At 40.7% G+C, this 17,351-nt stretch overlaps 1 protein-coding gene across 2 annotated transcripts in view; it reads right to left on the reverse strand.

Moving 5' to 3' along the window:
- The window catches only part of ESPN (espin), a 556,807-nt gene that overhangs the window by 266,312 nt on the left and 273,144 nt on the right, over window positions 1–17,351 (reverse strand). The window lies entirely within an intron of this gene.

Below are 17,351 nucleotides of genomic sequence, written 5' to 3' on the forward strand. Positions count from 1 at the left end.
TTTCGTGTTTTGTATATGTCTAGGGAGATTACATAAGCCTTTGCACCCTTGGGTGGTTCCCAGTTTGATTAAGAGCATGCATTGTTTGGCTGTATTAGGAACCCAGGATGGGAGAGACCTTGACGTGGTTCCTGGGCTTGACCCATTTGGCCAGATACTATAACTAACTCTTAATTTTTTTCTTTTAATCTTAGCTGTGTAGGGAGTGCCATACTTCTTCTGTGTGCTGTGTATATGTATGTATATATATATATATATATATATATATATATATATATATATATATACACAGTATCTCACAAAAGTGAGTACACCCCTCACATTTTTGTAAATATTTTATTATATCTTTTCATGTGACAACACTGAAGAAATGACACTTTGCTACAATGTAAAGTAGTGAGTGTACAGCTTGTATAACAGTGTACATTTGCTGTCCCCTCAAAATAACTCAACACACAGCCATTAATGTCTAAACCGTTGGCAATAAAAGTGAGTACACCCCTAAGTGGAAATGTCCAAATTGGGCCCAAAGTGTCAATATTTTGTGTGGCCACCATTATTTTCCAGCACTGCCTTAACCCTCTTGGGCATGGAGTTCACCAGAGCTTCACAGATTGCCACTGGAGTCCTTTTCTACTCCTCCATGACGATATCACAGAGCTGGTGGATGTTAGAGACCTTGTGCTCCCCCACCTTCTGTTTGAGGATGCCCCACAGATTATTAATAGGGTTTAAGTCTGGAGACATGCTTGGCCAGTCCATCACCTTTACCCTCAGCTTCTTTAGCAAGGCAGTGGTGGTTTTGGAGGTGTATTTTGGGTCGTTATCATGTTGGAATACTGCAATGCGGCCCAGGTAGTGGATCATGCTCTGCTTCAGTATGTCCCAGTACATGTTGGCATTCATGGTTCCCTGAATGAACTGTAGCGCCAGCAGCACTCATGCAGGCCCAGACCATGACACTAACACCACCATGCTTGACTGTAGGCAAGACACACTTGTCTTGTACTCCTCACCTGGTTGCCGCCACACACGCTTAACACCATCTGAACCAAATATGTTTATCTTGGTCTCATTGGACCACAGGACATGGTTCCAGTAATCCATGTCCTTAGTCTGCTTGTTTTCAACAAACTGTTTGCGGGCTTTCTTGTGCATCATCTTTAGAAGAGGCTTCCTTCTGGGACGACAGCCATGCAGACCAATTTGATGCAGTGTGCGGCGTATAGTCTGAGCACTGACAGGCTGACCCCCTACACCTTCAACCTCTGCAACAATGCTGGCAGCACTTAATCGTCTATTTGCCAAAGACAACCTCTAGATATGACGCTGAGCACGTGCACTCAACTTCTTTGGTCGACCATGGCGAAGCCAGTTCTGAGTGGAACCTGTCCTGTGAAACCGCTGTATGGTCTTGTCCACCGTGCTGCAGCTCAGTTTCAGGGTCTTGGCAATCTTCTTAAAGCCTAGGCCATCTATGTAGAGCAACAATTTTTTTCAGATCCTTAGAGAGTTCTTTGCCATGAGGTGCCATGTTGAACTTCCAGTGACCAGTAGGAGAGAGTGTGAGAGTGATAACACCAAATTTAACACACCAGCTCCCCATTCACACCTGAGACCTTGTAACACTAACGAGTTACATGACACCGGGGAGGGAAAATGGCTAATTGGGTCCAATTTGGACATTTCCACTTAGGGGTGTACTCACTTTTGTTGCCAACGTTTTAGACATTAATGGCTGTGTGTTGAGTTATTTTGAGGGGACAGCAAATTTACACTATTATACAGGCTGTACACTCACTACTTTACATTGTAGAAAAGTGTCATTTCTTCAGTGTTGTCACATGAAAAGATATATATATATATCTCAATCAGCATGTAAAGCATGTCATTGTTAACATCTAGCAGGGTGTGTAACTATTGTATAGATCATGTCATTGCTATCATGCATTGTGAAGAGCATGTCATTGCCAATATCTGGCAGATCATGTCATTCCCACCATCTGTCATGCAAAGCGGGTCATTACTAATATCTTGGAGAGCAGGTCATTGCTAACACCCATCATGAAGAGTATATCATTGTTAACAGCTAGCATATCATGCCATTGCTGTCATTGATTGCCATTTATATAATTATCCAGAGCATGTCATTGTTATCGTTCATTGTGCAGATCACATCATGGCTAATATCTGGCAGAGCATGTCATACCCATCACTTACTATGCAGTACAGGTCATTGTAAAATTCTGCAGAAAAGGTCATTATTAACATCTGACGGAGCATGCTATTGATATCATTAATTGTACAGTGCATGCTACTGTTAACATCTATAAAAAAATTCTAAACTCAGCGCTATGTATATAATACCTATTGGCTCCTTAAAATAAGTCCCCTAGCTGACTTATGGGTATAGTAAACGAATATACAAACAAGAAAGAAGCACCTATAAGGCAAAGGTAAGGATATCTACTGTTAACATCTGGCAGAGGAGGTCATTGTTATCATTAATTGTACAGTGCATGCCACTGTTAACATCTGGCAGATCATGTCATTGCCATCATTCATTGGTTAGAATAGATCATGTCATTCATCAAGCAGAGTATGCATGTCATTGCCATCATTCATTGGTTAAAGCATGTCATTCATCTAGCAGAGCATGCATGTCATTGCCTTTATTCATTGGTTAGATCATGTCATTCATCAAGCAGAGTATGCATGTCTGCCATCATTCATTGGTTACAGCATGTCATTCATGTAGCAGAACATGCATGTCATTGCCATCATTCATTGGTTAGAGAATGTCATTCATCTAGCAGAGCATGCATGTCTTGCCATCATTCATTGGTTAAAGCATGTCATTCATCTAGCAGGGCAAGCATGTCAGTGCCTTCATTCATTGGTTAGATCATGTCATTCATCTAGCAGAGCATGCATGTCATTGCCATCATTCATTTGCTAGAGAATGTCATTCATCTAGCAGAGCATGCATGTCATTGCCATCATTCATTGGTTAGATCATGTCATTCATCTAGCAGAGCATGCATGTCATTGCCATCATTCATTGGTTCAAGCATGTCATTCATCTAGCAGAGCATGCATGTCATTGCCATCATTCATTTGATAGAGAATGTCATTCATCTAGCAGAGCATGCATGTCCTTGCCATCATTCATTGGTTAGAGCATGTCATTCATCTAGCAGAGCATGCATGTCATTGTCATCATTCATTGGGTAGAGCATGTCAATTCAATACAATTAGCTAAATTACAAAATAAAACCCCACTAAATTACAGAAAATAAAAAACAAATTACAAGATATTTAAACTAATTACTTCTAATCTAAGAGCCCTATCAAAATAAAAAAAGCCCCCCCAAAATAAAAAAAAACTAACCTAAACTAAACTACCAATAGCCCTTTAAAGGGTCTTTTGCGGGGCATTGCCCCAAAGAAATCAGCTCTTTTACCTGTAATAAAAAAATACAAACATCCCCCCCAACAGTAAAACCCACCACCCACACAACCAACTTCTCAAATAAAACACTAACTAAAAAAACCTAAGCTCCCCATTGCCATGAAAAGGGCATTTGGATGGGCATTGCCCTTAAAAGGGCATTTAGCTCTATTGCTGCCCTAACCTAAAAATAAAACCCACTTAATACACCCTTAAAAAATCCTAACACTAACCCCCTGAAGATTCACTTACCGGGAGAAGTCTTCATCCAAGCGGCAAGATGTCCTCAACGAAGCCAGCAGAAGTGGTCCTCCAGATGGGCAGAAGTGGTCCTCCAAACGGGCAGAAGTCTTCACCCAGACGGCATCTTCTATCTTCATCCTTCCGACGCAGAGCGGCTCCATCTTCAAGACATCCGGCGTGGAGCATCCTCTTCTTCCGACATCTTCTTGCTGAATGAAGGTACCTTTAAGTGACGTCATCCAAGATGTCGTCCCTTAGATTCCAATTGGCTGATAGAATTCTATCAGCCAATCGGAATTAAGGTTGAAAAAATCCTATTGGCTGATCCAATCAGCCAAAAGGATTGAGCTCGCATTCTATTGGATGATTGGAACAGCCAATCGAATGCAAGCTCAATCCTATTGGCTGATTTTTCAACCTTAATTCCCATTGGCTGATAGAAGAATCTAAGGGACGCCATCTTGGATGATGTCACTTAAAGGTACCTTATTTAAATTATATTTAAATTAGGGGGTGTTAGGGTTAGACTTAGGGGTTAATAAATTTAAAATAGTGGCGGCAACGTTGGGGCGGCAGATTAGGGGTTAATAAATGTAGGTAGGTGGAGGCGATGTTAGGGACAGCAGATTAGTGGTTAATAATATTTAAATAGTGTTTGAGATGCGGGAGTGTGGCGGTTTAGGGGTTAATATGTTTATTATAGTGGCGGCGATGTCCGGAGCGGCAGATTAGGGGTTAATAAGTGTAGGTAGGTTGCGGCAACATTGGGGACGGCAGATTAGGGGTTAATAAATATAATGTAGGTGGCGGCAATGCTGGGGGCAGCAGATTAGGGGTTAATAAGTGTAAAATTAAGGGTGTTTAGACTTGGGTTCATGTTAGGGTGTTAGGTGTAAACATAAATTTAGTTTCCCCATAGGAATCAATGGGGCTGCATTACTGAGCTAAACGCTGCTTTTTCTCAGCCGGCTCTCCCCTTTGATATCTATGGGAAAATCGTGCACAAGCAAATATAACCAGCTCACCGCTCACTTAAGCAGCGCTGGTATTGGAGTGAAGTGTGAAGCTCAATTTTGCTCTACGCTCACTTCTTGCCTTTTAACGCCGGGTTTGTAAAAACCTGTAATACCAGCGCTGTAGAGAAGTGAGCGGTCAGAATAACTTGCAAGATATCACCGCACCCCTGTTACCGCAAAACTCGTAATCTAGACAATAGTTCTTTTATACATCTGTACCAGACACCTTGGTTTTAAATAATTCATTCACATATATACCACCTTCTCAAGAGAGCTCTTTCTGCTTTTTTAGCGCTTCCCTTATTTTTTTGTCTGTATTGCATTTTATAGGTAACAGGACTGGAGGACTGTTTACCTTTTAGGGATTAGCATAGAGAGCGTCATCTTTAGCGTTTTGTATCTCAAATATTTTTGTTTTGTTTTAAACTAAATAATATCATTCCTCATGCAGACCTTGTAATTTGTAACATGTGCAAAGCATGCGAAAATTAAAGGGTCAGTATACACCAATTTTAATATAACTGCATGTAATAGACACTACTATAAAGAACATGCTCAGATACTGATCTAAAAATCCAGTATAAAACATTTTAAAAACTTGCTTAGAAGTGCCCAGTTTAGCACTGTTGATGAGTTTAGGCCGGAAAGCCCAGTGAAAGGGCTGAGAAAGCAGAAAGAGCAAACCCTCTCCCCTGCATATAAAAAGATCCATTACACAACTGGAACAAGCAGGAATCTGCAGACTTAAGTCTACAACTGATGCTTTGGGACTTGGTTAGGAGTGATGTTAAAAAAACTAGCAAAACTATACAGTTACAAAAACTCTCCCAAATGGCTTATATAAATGGGCCATCTACAAAACATTTATGCAAATAAAAATCCAGTGTACAATGTCCCTTTAATGATTTTCTAAACATGCCATTAATAATATGCCAAAGAACATTCAAAACAGTACTACAGGCATTGAATATGCATATGATATAGTGCTGTATGCTCTGTCTGTGAAAGGGTTGAAGTGTACAGTGTGGACTTATCTTGTGATGAGATAGTTTGCACAGTACACTTCCTCAATGAGTTTATCACAAGGTAATATCCAAGCAAGTTAATGTGTAGTTAGTGTTTTTCATATCTAATGAACCATGATTTTTTATAATTATGTATATACATAGATCTCTAAAGGATAAAAAGAAAAATATTTTAATGAGCAACCACACAACTTAAAAGAACCATATTACAAAAAAAAAATATATGCTTACCTGATAAATTGCTTTCTTTCCGGGTATGGAGAGTCCACAAATCATTCCAATTACTAGTGGGATATTCTCTCCTGGCCAGCAGAAGGATGCAAAGAGCACCCCATAACCCTCAGTCATTCGGCCGAAGGAAAATGGATAAAGAAAATAACACAAATGTATAGAGGTGCCTAAGGTCTATACAAAAAAACTACCGCCTGACTGAAAATAAGGGCGGGTAGTAGACTCTCCAAGCATAAATTTTGATTTCTTTCCTATGGCATGGACAGTCCACTAATCATTCCGTTTACTAGTGGGAACCAATACCGAAGCTAGAGGACACAGAATGAAAGCGAGGGAGAACAAAACAGGCGGCCCTTAACCCAAAGGCACCACTGCTTGAAGAACCTTTCTCCCAAAGGAAGCCTTAGCCGAGGCAAAAGTATGAAATTTGGAAAATTTGGAAAAAGTATGAAATTAGGACCAAGTGGCCGCCTTGCAAATTTGCTCCACCGAAGCTTCATTTTTGAAAGCCCAAGAAGAAGAAACAGCTCTAGTAGAATGAGCCGTAATTCTCTCAGGAGGCTGATGATCAGCTGTCTCATAAGCAAAATGGATAACACTTCTCAACCAGAGAGAAAGAGTGGTGGAATGTGAGTAACCGGTTTACAAGCCTGAATCATAGTATCTATGACTTTCTCAGAGAAACCACATCTAGCCAAAACTAGACGTTCAATCTCTAAGCAGTCAGCTTCAGAGAAACCAGATTTGGATGGAGGAAGGGACCCTGAAGTAGAAGGTCCTTCCTCAGAGGTAAACCCCAAGGTGGAAGAGATGACATCTGGTACTAGGGAACTCTTTTACAGATTCACTTTCCACTCGTGAGAATGTAGAATAGACAACATCTCTGTATGAGATCTTGCTAGATGAAAAGATGAAGCTTGAACCAAGATGTCATCCAGGTAAGGTGCCACAGCAATTCACTGGGACCTGACCACTGCTAGTAGAGCCCCCAGAACCTTTGTGAAAATTCTGGGAGCTGTAGCAAGGCCAAAAGGAAGAGCAACAAACTGGAAATGTTTGTCCAGAAAAGCAAACCTTAGATACTGGTAATGATCCCTGTGAATGGGAACATGAAGATACGCATCCCTCAGATCTATAGTTGTCATGTACTCACCCTCCTGTATCATTTAAAGAATGGAGCAGATAGTCTAGAATAGGACGGAAAGTTCCCTCCTTTTTGGGAACTACAAATAGATTTGAATAAAATCCTAGACCTTGTTCCTCTAGTGGAACTGGAACAATCATTCCCAGGGAGGATAGATCCTTTACGCAGTTTAAGAAGGCCTCTCTTTTTAGCTGGTCCACAGATAACCTTGACAAGAGGAATCTGCCCCTGGGAGGACAGGATTTGAATCCTATTCTATATCCGTGGGACACTATATCTGCATAAAAGGCCGAAACGATCGTCAGGGTTTGTCATGTTCCTTGTTCAGATGAGAATTGCCTGGTATTTTGTGGCTGGACTGACCTTACTTGGTGGGATCAGACTGATATACCTCAGGAAAGTTTTCCTCTGTGAAAAGCACAACTGGGCTAAAAGAGGCTGCTCCTAGGTGGTAACTCGCCATAGAACAAGCCACTGAGCTGTTGTTCGTTCCTGTTAGAGCACTTCTCTCTTTGTATGCAAACTATATCTACAGCCCATGGATCCAAAACCGCGTATCCAAGCCTGCTGAAAAGAGAGCTGCCCCCCACTTGATTCAATACAGAATTAGTGGCGGTCCCTTCATGCTGATTCAGAATCAGCAGAAGGCTTCTTGGCTTGCTTTCCTTTATTCCAAGGCTGACTGGACCTCCAAGAAGGCTTGGATTGTTCTGGCTTGAAAGAAGAGGGGGAAAACTTTTGTCCTTTGAAGTTATGAAAAAGAACGGAAATTAGAATTCTGTCATACCCTTCTTTCTATTCTGAGGTAAGAAAGAGCCCTTTCCACCTGTAATCTCTGAAATTATTTCAGCCAAACCTGGGCCAAACAAAAGTTTGCCCTTATAAGGCAAAGACAAAAGCTTGGATTTGGAAGAGACATCTGCTGACCAAGACTTTGACCAAAGAGCTCTGCGAGCTAAAACAATGAAACCAAAAATCTTAGCTCCCAGTTTAAGAACTTGCATATTGGCATCACAAATAAAGGTATTGGCTAACTTGATTCTATCTTGAATCTCCTCTATAGTGGTTTCCTCTAAAATTAAATTAGATAAATCATCACACTAATAAGATGCTGCCCCTGCCACTGTAGCAATACTAGCAACAGGCTGCCACTGTAATCCCTGATGAATGTACATCTTCTTCAAAAAAGCCTCAAGCTTTTTATCCATGGGGTCCTTGAAAGAATAACTATCTTCAATCAGAATAGTAGTTCTCTTGGCACAGTGCACCATGAATCACGAAGAGAGTCAGCCACAGGAAACATCTTTTTAAAAACAAGAGACGGGGAAAAAGGAATCCCTGGTTCATCCCACTCTTGAGATATGATATCTGTCATACGGTCCGGAACTGGAAAAACTTCCACAGAAGAGGGTTCATCATAAATTAAGTTTACTAGACCTCTACTCAACAGACAAGTCAGATTCTTCCAAAGTAGCAAGAACCTCCTTTAATAGTACTCGGAGGTATTCTAACTTAAATCTGAAATTAATCTCATCTGAATCCACAGAATTGATCATTACAGAATCAGAATCTGATAATTCACCCTCAGAAGCCACTAAGGCACCCTCCTCATCAGATAATTGAGACATACTGACTAACGCAGCTTTAGCAGAGTCAGAACCCTTATTAACATTAATATTTTTACATTTACTCTTGCGTTTACCAGTAACTGGAAAGGCTGATAGGGCAGCTGAAACAGCAGATGTAATCTGTGCAGCAAAATCCCCAGGTAAAAAAACAACCCCCAGGAGGCTGTTGAGAGGAACTGCAGGGCACGGCATGTGAAGTATGAGACGTTTGAGGGGAAAGCTCTATTTTGAGAGTCAGAAGGCTCAGAGAAAGAAATGTTATCTTTATGCAATAAAGTTTTATTTAAAGGGACAGTCAACACAATAATTTTTATTGTTCAAAAAGATAGATAATCCCTTTATTACCTATTCCCCAGTTTGGCATAACCAACACTGTTATATTAATATACTTTTTACTTCTGTGATTAACTTGTATCTAAGCATCTTCTGACAGCCCCCTGATCACATGACATTTTATTTACTATCTATTGACTTTCATTTTAGCCAATTAGTGCAGTGTCTGCCACAAGCCACGGGCATGATCACAATGTTATCTATATGGCTGACATGAACTAGCTCTCCCCTGTTGTGAAAAGCAAATAAAAATGAATGTGATAAGAGGCGGCCTTCAAGGGCTTAGATATTATCATATGAGCCTTCCTAGGTTTAGCTTTGAACTAAGAATACCAAGAGAACAAAGCAAAATTGGTGATAAAAGTAAATTAGAAAGTTGTTTAAAATTACATGCCCTATTTAAAACATTAAAGTTTTTTTTTGGACTTGATTGCCCCTTTAAGCAAGAGGAGCAAAATTGCACAGGAGGACTAAGATCAGCCTCCAAGCAAAAACATAATTTATGCTTACCTGATAAATTTATTTCTCTTGTAGTGTATCCAGTCCACGGATCATCCATTACTTATGGGATACTAACTCCTCCCCAACAGGAAGTGCAAGAGGATTCACCCAGCAGAGCTGCTATATAGCTCCTCCCCTAACTGCCATTACCAGTCATTCGACCGAAAACATGCAGAGAAAGGAAAACCATAGGGTGCAGTGGTGACTGTAGTTTAATGGAAAAATTACCTGCCTTAAAGTGACAGGGCGGGCCGTGGACTGGATACACGACAAGAGAAATAAATTTATCAGGTAAGCATAAATTATGTTTTCTCTTGTTAAGTGTATCCAGTCCACGGATCATCCATTACTTATGGGATACCAATACCAAAGCTAAAGTACACAGATGACGGGAGGGACAGGCAGGCTCTTTATACGGAAGGAACCACTGCCTGAAGAACCTTTCTCCCAAAAACAGCCTCCGAAGAAGCAAAAGTGTCAAATTTGTAAAATTTGGAAAAAGTATGAAGAGAAGACCAAGTTGCAGCCTTGCAAGTCTGTTCAACAGAAGCCTCATTCTTAAAGGCCCAAGTGGAAGCCACAGCTCTAGTAGAGTGTGCTGTAATTCTTTCAGGAGGCTGCTGTCCAGCAGTCTCATAGGCTAACCGTATTATGCTACGAAGCCAAAAGGAGAGAGAGGTAGCCGAAGCTTTTTGACCTCTCCTCTGACCAGAATAAACGACAAACAGGGAAGACGTTTGTCGAAAATCCTTAGTTGCCTGTAGATAAAATTTCAGGGCACGGACTACATCTAGATTGTGTAGCAGACGTTCCTTTTTCGAAGAAGGATTAGGACACAAAGATGGAACCACAATCTCTTGATTGATATTCCTGTTAGTGACCACCTTAGGTAGGAACCCAGGTTTAGTACGCAGAACTACCTTGTCTGAATGAAAAATCAGATAAGGAGAATCACAATGTAAGGCAGATAACTCAGACACTCTTCGAGCCGAGGAAATCGCCATTAAAAACAGAACTTTCCAAGAACTTGATATCAATGGAATGAAGGGGTTCAAACGGAACCCCCTGTAAAACATTAAGAACTAAGTTCAAACTCCATGGTGGAGCAACAGTTTTAAACACAGGCTTGATCCTAGCTAAAGCCTGACAAAAAGCTTGAACGTCCGGAACTTCTGACAGACGTTTGTGTAAAAGAATGGACAGAGCTGAAATCTGTCCCTTTAAGGAACTAGCGGATAAACCCTTTTCTAAACCTTCTTGTAGAAAAGACAATATCCTCGGAATCCTAACCTTACTCCATGAGTAACTCTTGGATTCGCACCAATATAAGTATTTGCGCCATATCTTATGGTAAATCTTTCTGGTAACAGGCTTCCTAGCCTGTATTAAGGTATCAATAACTGACTCAGAAAAACCACGTTTTGATAAAATCAAGCGTTCAATTTCCAAGCAGTCAGCTTCAGAGAAATTAGATTTTGATGTTTGAAGGGACCCTGGATCAGAAGGTCCTGTTTCAGAGGTAGCGACCAAGGTGGACAGGATGACATGTCCACTAGATCTGCATACCAAGTCCTGCGTGGCCATGCAGGCGCTATTAGAATCACTGATGCTCTCTCCTGTTTGATTCTGGCAATCAATCGAGGAAGCATCGGGAAGGGTGGAAACACATAAGCCATCCCGAAGGTCCAAGGTGCTGTCAAAGCATCTATCAGAACCGCTCCCGGATCCCTGGATCTGGACCCATAACGAGGAAGCTTGGCGTTCTCGAGACGCCATGAGATCTATCTCTGGTTTGCCCCAACGTCAAAGTATTTGGGCAAAGACCTCCGGATGAAGTTCCCACTCCCCCGGATGAAAAGTCTGACGACTTAAGAAATCCGCCTCCCAGTTCTCCACTCCCGGGATGTGGATTGCTGACAGGTGGCAAGAGTGAGACTCTGCCCAGCGAATTATCTTTGATACTTCCATCATTGCTAGGGAGCTTCTTGTCCCTCCCTGATGGTTGATGTAAGCTACAGTCGTGATGTTGTCCGACTGAAACCTGATGAACCCCCGAGTTGTTAACTGGGGCCAAGCCAGAAGGGCATTGAGAACTGCTCTCAATTCCAGAATGTTTATTGGTAAGATGACTCTCCTCCTGATTCCATTGTCCCTGAGCCTTAGTAGGCTGGCGTCTGTTGTTACAATTGTCCAGTCCGGCCTGCTGAATGGCATCCCCCTGGACAGATGTGGCCGAGAAAGCCACCATAGAAGAGAATTTCTGGTCTCTTGATCCAGATTCAGAGTAGGGGACAAGTCTGAGTAATCCCCATTCCACTGACTTAGCATGCACAATTGCAGCGGTCTGAGATGTAGGCGTGCAAAGGGTACTATGTCCATTGCTGCTACCATTAAGCCGATCACCTCCATGCATTGAGCTACTGACGGGTGTTGAATGGAATGAAGGACACGGCATGCATTTTGAAGCTTTGTTAACCTGTCTTCTGTCAGGTAAATCTTCATTTCTACAGAATCTATAAGAGTCCCCAAGAAGGGAACTCTTGTGAGTGGAAAGAGAGAACTCTTCTTTTCGTTCACCTTCCATCCATGCGACCTTAGAAATGCCAGTACTAACTCTGTATGAGACTTGGCAGTTTGAAAGCTTGAAGCTTGTATCAGAATGTCGTCTAGGTACGGAGCTACCGCAATTCCTCGCGGTCTTAGTACCGCCAGAAGAGCACCCAGAACCTTTGTGAAGATTCTCGGAGCCGTAGCCAATCCGAATGGAAGAGCTACAAACTGGTAATGCCTGTCTAGAAAGGCAAACCTTAGATACCGGTAAAGATCTTTGTGAATCGGTATGTGAAGGTAAGCATCCTTTAAATCCACTGTGGTCATGTACTGACCCTTTTGGATCATGGGTAAAATTGTCCGAATAGTTTCCATTTTGAACGATGGAACTCTTAGGAATTTGTTTAGGATCTTTAAATCCAAGATTGGCCTGAAAGTTCCCTCTTTTTTGGGAACCACAAACAGATTTGAGTAAAACCCTTGTCCTTGTTCCGACCGCGGAACCGGATGGATCACTCCCATTAATAAAAGATCTTGTACGCAGCGTAGAAACGCCTCTTTCTTTATTTGGTTTGTTGACAACCTTGACAGATGAAATCTCCCTCTTGGGGGAGAGAATTTGAAGTCTAGAAGGTATCCCTGAGATATGATCTCTAACGCCCAGGGATCCTGGACATCTCTTGCCCAAGCCTGGGCGAAGAGAGAAAGTCTGCCCCCACTAGATCCGTTCCCGGATCGGGGGCCCTCGATTCATGCTGTCTTAGGGGCAGCAGCAGGTTTCCTGGCCTGCTTGCCCTTGTTCCAGGACTGGTTAGGTCTCCAGCCTTGTCTGTAGCGAGCAACAGCTCCTTCCTGTTTTGGTGCAGAGGAAGTTGATGCTGCTCCTGCTTTGAAATTACGAAAGGAACGAAAATTAGACTGTCTAGCCTTAGGTTTGGCTCTGTCTTGAGGCAGGGCATGGCCTTTACCTCCTGTAATGTCAGCGATAATTTCTTTCAACCCGGGCCCGAATAAGGTCTGCCCTTTGAAAGGTATATTAAGCAATTTAGATTTAGAAGTAACGTCAGCTGACCAGGATTTTAGCCACAGTGCTCTGCGTGCCTGAATGGCGAATCCGGAATTCTTAGCCGTAAGTTTAGTTAAATGTACTACGGCATCTGAAATAAATGAGTTAGCTAACTTAAGGGCTTTAAGCTTGTGTGTAATCTCATCTAATGGAGCTGATTCAAGTGTCTCTTCCAGAGACTCAAACCAAAATGCTGCTGCAGCCGTGACAGGCGCAATGCATGCAAGAGGTTGCAATATAAAACCTTGTTGAACAAACATTTTCTTAAGGTAACCCTCTAACTTTTTATCCATTGGATCTGAAAAGGCACAGCTATCCTCCACCGGGATAGTGGTACGCTTAGCTAAAGTAGAAACTGCTCCCTCCACCTTAGGGACCGTTTGCCATAAGTCCCGTGTGGTGGCGTCTATTGGAAACATCTTTCTAAATATCGGAGGGGGTGAGAACGGCACACCGGGTCTATCCCACTCCTTAGTAACAATTTCAGTAAGTCTCTTAGGTATAGGAAAAACGTCAGTACTCGCCGGTACCGCAAAATATTTATCCAACCTACACATTTTCTCTGGTATTGCAACTGTGTTACAATCATTCAGAGCCGCTAACACCTCCCCTAGTAATACACAGAGGTTTTCCAGCTTAAATTTAAAATTTGAAATATCTGAATCCAGTTTGTTTGGATCAGAACCGTCACCCGCAGAATGAAGCTCTCCGTCCTCATGTTCTGCAAATTGTGACGCAGTGTCTGACATGGCCCTAATATTATCAGCGCACTCTGTTCTCACCCCAGAGTGATCACGCTTACCTCTTAGTTCTGGTAATTTAGCCAAAACTTCAGTCATAACAGTAGCCATATCCTGTAATGTGATTTGTTATGGCCGCCCAGATGTACTTGGCGCTACAATATCACGCACCTCCCGAGCGGGAGATGCAGGTACTGACACGTGAGGCGAGTTAGTCGGCATAACTCTCCCCTCGTTGTTTGGTGAAATATGTTCAATTTGTACAGATTGACTTTTATTTAAAGTAGCATCAATACAGTTAGTACATAAATTTCTATTGGGCTCCACTTTGGCTTTAGCACATATAGCACAGATATCTTCCTCTGAATCAGACATGTTTAACACACTAGCAAATAAACTAGCAACTTGGAAATACTTTTCAAGTAATTTACTATAATATGAAAACGTACTGTGCCTATAAGAAGCACAGAAAAAAGTTATGACAGTTGAAAATTAATAAACTGAAAAGTTATAGCATCAAATCTTTGTAAAAAACACAATTTTAGCAAAGGATTGCTCCCATTAGCAAAGGATAACTAACCCTGATAGCTAACAGTGAGAGAGATCAGTAAACTGTCATAAATTAAATAAAACGACTGCCAAGTGGAAAAAATAGTGCCCAAAACATTTTTTCACCCAGTACCTCAGAAAATTAAACGATTTTACATGCCAGCAAAAAACGTTTAACATTAATAAATTGAGTGTTATTAAAAAGCCTGTTGCTAGTCCCTGCAAATTAGGCTAAAGTTTTATGCATACAGTATAATTCCAGTGAAGTGCCATTCCCCAGAATACTGAAGTGTAAAATATACATACATGACAGCCTGATACCAGTTGCTGCTACTGCATTTAAGGCTGAGTTTACATTATATCGGTATGGCAGAATTTTCTCATCAATTCCATTGTCAGAAAATAATAAGCTGCTACATACCTCTTTGCAGATTAATCTGCCCGCTGTCCCCTGATCTGAAGTTTACCTCTCCTCAGATGGCCGAGAAACAGCAATATGATCTTAACTACTCCGGCTAAAATCATAGAAAAACTCAGGTAGATTCTTCTTCAAATTCTACCAGAGAAGGAATAACACACTCCGGTGCTATTATAAAATAACAAACTTTTGATTGAAGGTATGAAACTAAGTATAATCACCACAGTCCTCTCACACATCCTATCTATTCGTTGGGTGCAAGAGAATGACTGGTAATGGCAGTTAGGGGAGGAGCTATATAGCAGCTCTGCTGGGTGAATCCTCTTGCACTTCCTGTTGGGGAGGAGTTGGTATCCCATAAGTAATGGATGATCCGTGGACTGGATACACTTAACAAGAGAAATAAACATTTTTCAAAGAACCCACTTTCTTCATTAGTGCTCATAACTATGAATAAATTGATCCCTACAAGTAAAAACAAACTAAATAAATACCAAAAAGGTTGATATATCATATACAAAAAAACAGCACCGTAAAACCTCAGTTCTGCTAAGGACTTACCACCTCCTAAACCAGTCAATCAATCCCACTAGCTATTCCGGAACTTCCACGACAATAGCAGGGCTATAAAAAGAGATTCAATCAGGAGCTTGGAAAGGTGCACCTCCGTTAGCAACAGCACCGTAGATAGAGATTTTGAGCCAGGAGCTGAAACAAACATCCGATAAGCGGAAGTGCGGAGGACCGACACAAAAAAAAAACATTACCCCTTCTGAACCAGAATGCTCCAATATGTCACACAGCTAGTAAAAACTGTTAGCCTCATAAACCCCTCAATAAAATGCAGTGCCCCTTAAACATCCACATTCCTTAATAAAGAAAAATAGGAATCCCAATAATTAAATCCACCAGAGAATTAACCCTAAGAGTGCTAGTACCATCTAACCTAGAAGGGAAGCACTGACCTGTGGATCCTGCTGTTCAGGCAGGATATGACCTCTAAGGTGTAGCAGATACTCTTACTTCTGTAATGGACCTGTAGAAAAAGAAAGAGCAGCGTAACCAACCCTGGCTTTCTATGAAGGGGTAGCAATAATGTTAGAAATAAAGCAAAGACCACCTCGCCGCTTTCTAACTGATAATAGCCACCATTACTCTTACTAAAAAGATTCACATGGACACAGCATAGCCCCAAATCCTTGCTTGCAGGTAAAAGTACCCATTAAAAGGATTCAAATATCTCCAGACACCATCTTCACGCATCCTCCATTGACAGAGGCAAAGAGAATGGCTAAGGGTTATGGGTAAGGGAAGTGATACTTAACAGCTCTTTGCCTCCTCCTGCTGGCCAGGAGAGAATATCCCACTAGTAATTGGAATGATTCATGGACTCTCCATGCCATAGGAAATAAATATTGTTTTCTAAAATTGAATAAATATATATATATATATATATATATATATATATATTATAACAACATAAACACATTTCATACAATATGATGCAGATGTCTTCAATAAGATATTGGTTGTAAAATACATAAAAAAATTGCACGATTCTGTACACTATAACATCTATTCTGCCTCAAGAATATACGCACCAAAAGTTTTTTTTAAACATTATCTGGTTTACTCCAACAATCAATTACAATCCGTATAAAGTACAAACTAATATATTTATTTAGTTTAAATAAAAGTATATGCAACTTTTGCATTATTTTAAGGTGACAAAAACCTTCCATATTTAAGAAGTTATTGAAAATAACCTTTAATTTAAAAAGTGGCACATACATATTATATCTCAAAATTAAAGTACAGCCATAAAATAAAAACATTGCTAAAAAACAATATATATATATATATATATATATATATATATATATATATATATAATTTTTATTTTTTTAACAGTTTGTATCATTTCCCCTTTCTTCTAATAACATGGACCAAAAATGTGTCTTCCAATAATCATTTTACGAGTATTCCCTTTATATAGCAAACATGCTTTTCCCATATATCTTCCAGTTTCTATATGTTTATCGTCTATTGTACCATGACCTAAAACAGAAATCTATTTATATCAATTATAGATCATCTGCACTAGATTGCTTTCAGCATCTATACATAATTGCACTCACTAAAAAAAACACATTTAATTAAATAAAAATATACTTACATTGCCCATTGTAAGCCAAGTTTGTGAAGCTTTCAGTATATGATGTTAAATTTCCTTTAGATTACGAAGGTATGAGATCTCTTTTACAGTGAACAAAACTCTCAAGCAAGGAAAATACAGAGCTACACAAGCTACAGTAAAGCTCATCGTCCCCAAAGGACCAAGGAAAGTGTCTCACATCTCCTGAGGATTAACACTGTAATAATTACTTTTGCTGTTAAGGGTAACATCATTACCTTACCAGCTGGTAGACAGATTTTTTACATGCTGCAGCATTGTA

Source organism: Bombina bombina, chromosome 8, assembly GCF_027579735.1.
Source record: "Bombina bombina isolate aBomBom1 chromosome 8, aBomBom1.pri, whole genome shotgun sequence".
In the NCBI taxonomy this organism is placed as follows: domain Eukaryota; kingdom Metazoa; phylum Chordata; class Amphibia; order Anura; family Bombinatoridae; genus Bombina; species Bombina bombina.